The following is a 4,336-nucleotide window of genomic DNA, read 5'->3' on the forward strand; positions in this document are numbered from 1 at the left end:
CTCCCCTCTAAGTGAGATGAAATGATATATCAGTAAAATTTAGACATTTCCCATTAATTCAGGATGTTTCCTCGCAATGGAAATTGTCAGAACGTATTCAGGACGAAGGGAAGTGAAAATATGATTGTTTTTAAAAAAGTGGTCTTGTGTCTCACTTTACCCCAGCCCAGGGGTAAACTGAGATGAACCCGAAAAATCAATGGAGTAAAGTGAACCAGCTGGGGGTAAAGTGATCCACTTACTTTTTCCACTCTGAAACTACCATAACAATACATATTGTAACAGTTACAATCCTGACAGCTCGCTTGACAACCACACGTTCCAGAACTAATGTCGGACTTGTAACAGAATAATGGGGATTGGTCAATTAAGCACATTTTTTCTAAACACTTCAAAGTAACTCTGAACAAAATTGTCAGGACCTATTAGGTTTGTTTAGTGGTATGTTCTGTTCTGTCTTGTCTCTTGTTTATCTCCTGTTTTATTTTGATGAGCTGTCTATGTCATATCCCTCTTCCTGTCGAGTTTCTGTCATTGTCTCCCCACCCCTCGTGTTCCTAAGCTGTGCTCTCCCTCCCTTCTTTGCCAGATCGCCTCATCTGTTTCAGTGAATGTATCCAGCATTTCTTTGTGTATTCTGTGACCTTGACCCAGTTTCAGTTTGACTACAAGTTTAGCTTAGTGATTTTAATACTTCTGCCTGTGTGGACTGATCTTCTGGTTTCGACTCTGGTAATAAACTGACTTGCCCTCTTGCAAATTGTTTGTCTGTGCCTCTGCTTTGTGCATCACCCTGCTCTGATCGTTACAAAAATCAAAATACAACATAATATAATTCAAAATGTTTTAATTAACATTTAAATGACAATCAGTTAGATTAGAACACAGTCAGAACCAGCTATTAACAGCCTGAGACTCGAACACTTAACCAGACCCATCTGGGTCGAAACATCAGCCTATAACCAGGCCTAGCCTACTCTACATTACTGGCAAAGATGAGGAGTTGCTCACTCCATGTGGTTCTTCCAGGCCTTTTAGGCATCACTTTTAGGAACATGTGCAAAGTCATAACCAGCTATTAACAGCCTGGGACTCGAACACTTGACTTGACCCACATGGGTTAAAACATCAGCCTATAACCAGGCCTAGCCTACTCAACGTTCCATCCCTGCAAGTTACAGGGAAAGATGAAGAGTTGCTCTCTCCTCGTGGTTCCTCCAGGCCTTTTAGGTTCAGGCAGCTTCCTCACCACATCACTTTTAGGAACATGTGCCACATCATTTTCCTTTCTAGCAAATTTGGGTCTCTCCCACACTTTCGTGTTTCCCTGGATTTTTCTGAGAAATTGCACAAATATTTTGTCACATCTGAGTCAGCACATCTGAGTCAGCTGGCGAGGCACATCCATGTAGACAATGTGCAGTGGATGGATTAGCATCAGCGAGTGATTTATCTGCAGCAGGTGGTTCATCTTCAGGTGGATCACCTGCAGGGGCTGGATCATCTCTAGGAGCGGGACCATCTGGATCTTCTGCCGGGGCTGGATCATCTCTAGGAGCAGGACCATCTGGATCATCTGCAGGCTGTAGCTCAGGGTTTGGCCGGTCTGACATCATGGATGGTGCAAACATTTCATCAGGGAAAATGTCTTGGTTATATCGGAAAATCCCAGTGGACCTAAATCCAGAAGTGATGTTGCGTGGGGTCACTGCTGATATGAAGGCCTCATTCACAAGTCCTGCAACCTGGTAGATGGAGACTGTTTTTCCAGGGTTAGTCCGCATCCATTCATCAAGAGCTCGGCTGTATTGAACGGACCAAACACGGTCACGTCGAGAGGCTGCATGCGATGGGATGTGTGGGGTGGGAGGGTGAGCAGAACAACACCATTGCTCTTGGCAATTTCTACTGCCTTCAGAGAGATGTGAGCTTTAAGATTGTCCAGGATTAGCAGCATGGGACGGTCAGGGGTGCAGTTAGTGTGCTGTATCAGGTGATAAAGAAACTCAGGCCAGGTGTCTTCATTCATCCATCCCGTTCTAGTGGAGGTACCTTTGGCTCCTGAAGGTGCTCCTATCATGAAGCAGTCCCTAAATTTATCTCTGGGGAAAACAAACATTGGAGGTGTTGCATTCGCAGCAGCATTCACTGCACACACCACGGTGACCAGCTCTCCTCTCTCAGCTGATGTGACAGAACCAACTTGCTTTCTCTCTTTTTCTGCCACAACCTGAATCAAATAGAAAGTTTACAATCAATGGCATGTGCAATCAGCAAGCTACTACTGGTCTAAAGGTGCATTATAATTCTTTTTAGTCTATAGCTAGGCAAGGCAAGGCAATTTTATTTGTATAGCCCATTTTTACAGTTTGTCTCAAAGGGCTTCACATGGCATCATAACAACTTCCTCTGTCCTTAGACCCTCACATTGACTGAGGAAAAACTCCATAGAAAACCCTTTTAACAGGGAAAAACTAGCTTGTCATTATCACAAGCCACTCAGTATCAGTCTGGTGTTCTCTAGTGTATCATGTGTAGCTTACCTGCTGTGGCTTTTGCACTGTAAACACCCCTGTCTCATCCACATTATAAATCATATGCGGAGGGAATTTAAACCTGTTAAAGATGAGAGGCGAGCAAAGAACCTTATCAGAATCAATAACAAATCTTACAGGTAAAGGCTCCATAAAACATTTGCAACTAAAGAATTAATTCTGTCACCTGTCCATCACTCCAGCCAGATTTTTAAAGAACTCTCCGACTGTAGTTCTGTTGAAGGCTGTCGCCCTTCCCAGGGATGTTGCCTCTGGAGTTCGGACAGAGAGATGGCGACGCGCTAAAAAGCTGCCAAACCAAGCTTCACCTAAAGTAGACAGTTCATTATTATAAGATTTAGCTTTGTGGCAAGATCAGTTGGCCTTAGTTAATCTACCAGAATCATGTGATGCACACCCTAGCCTACCTGCACATTGTGCCTTTGTCCAATTGGCAGGGACAGGGACATTGTTTTTAACTGCATATTCAAATGCTAGTTGACGGCACTTAGATGGAGAAAGACCGTGGAACTGTTCCGCTAATTGTTTTAAGTGTTTTGCAAGCTCCTCCTCCATCTTATCTGTGAGAATTCTTTTAGCCTCGGCTACTGCACCCCAGCCCACTGCTGTTGTTTCTCCTTTCTTCTCTTTCTTTATAAATCGTAGGAGGCTTGATTTATCAATGTTTCTGTCCCTTGCAACAGCTCTTAAGGACTTTTTTCCCTCCTTGACCTCAGCGGCTGCACTCTTTATCTCTGTGAGGGGTGTTTGGCCCCAGGCTGTCTTCCTTGTATATTTCCTTGGCATGATGACTTCTCTACAATGTTAATGACATTAAAAAATAAAACATACATAATGTAATATTACATTAGAATATGTTCAGGACTAAACTTAACTTGTGCTTCCACAGCATTTGTCTCACTTTACCCCACCCCCACCATTTTAGGAAAAACAACCTCTCTTAGCAATTCAGGCTAATCTTCAGCTTGCATCATCACATGGTTTCATATGTTGGTAGTTCATCAACATGTGTGATATAAGTTTTTCTTCCTAAATTAATTTGCTTTGGCACAACAGTTTATTAAGTTGAGCGCATATTTTTTTACTTTTAACTGCAAAAAATATATTTTTGTGAAAAAAACATGCTTACCACAGCACCATGAGGTCCTTTCCTTCATGACCATGGGGAAATGGGAGGGGCTTGAAAACATAATGGTCACATGAATGGCCACAAATGTGTACAATTGCCTAGATACAGGGGGTGTCTCACATTACCCGGTGTCTCACATTACCCCTCTCTCATATTATATCATATGTATTATACATTATAATACATATTATCTAACTATAGATTTAGTTTTACTTAGTTATTTTTATTTTTATTCCTGTTTGTAGTTTTGTTATTTTTTCTAAACAATTGTGTATACATCCTGTGTTTGCCTGTATGTTTAATTGCTACTGCAACAAAATAATTTCCCAAATTGGGATCAGTTAGGAAGCAGTCTAAGTCTAAGTCTAAGTCTAATTACTTTGCTGTAATTTAGGTAGCAGGTTAGCCCAGTGCTTTGAGTGACCATACATCCTAGCATACAGGGGAACCCTTGAGTTTAATCATGCTACAATTCCAACTCCACAGTTGAGTGGTGCACCTGATTCCTGCGTACAGGCAGAAAGTAAAGCTCTGCAAACCTGTAGTGAGGACATCAAGGAAGTGGACCAGCGAGGCTGTGGAGGATCTCAAGGCGTGTTTGGACTCTACTGACTGGGATGTGTTCAGGACTGCTACCAACAGTCTGGATAAG

The 4,336-nt window shown here is 42.4% G+C and overlaps 1 long non-coding RNA gene across 1 annotated transcript; it reads right to left on the reverse strand.

The window, feature by feature from the left end:
* Positions 1 to 883: 883 nt before the first annotated feature.
* On the reverse strand, positions 884 to 3,631 carry LOC143335586 (uncharacterized). The gene is made up of 3 exons (XR_013078429.1): positions 2,722 to 3,631; positions 2,544 to 2,616; positions 884 to 2,230 (listed from the first exon to the last, which is right to left on the reverse strand). It is a non-coding gene; the product is annotated as an uncharacterized LOC143335586 (long non-coding RNA).
* Positions 3,632 to 4,336: the final 705 nt, after the last annotated feature.

Source organism: Chaetodon auriga, chromosome 17 (genome assembly GCF_051107435.1).
Source record: "Chaetodon auriga isolate fChaAug3 chromosome 17, fChaAug3.hap1, whole genome shotgun sequence".
Lineage (NCBI taxonomy): Eukaryota > Metazoa > Chordata > Actinopteri > Chaetodontiformes > Chaetodontidae > Chaetodon > Chaetodon auriga.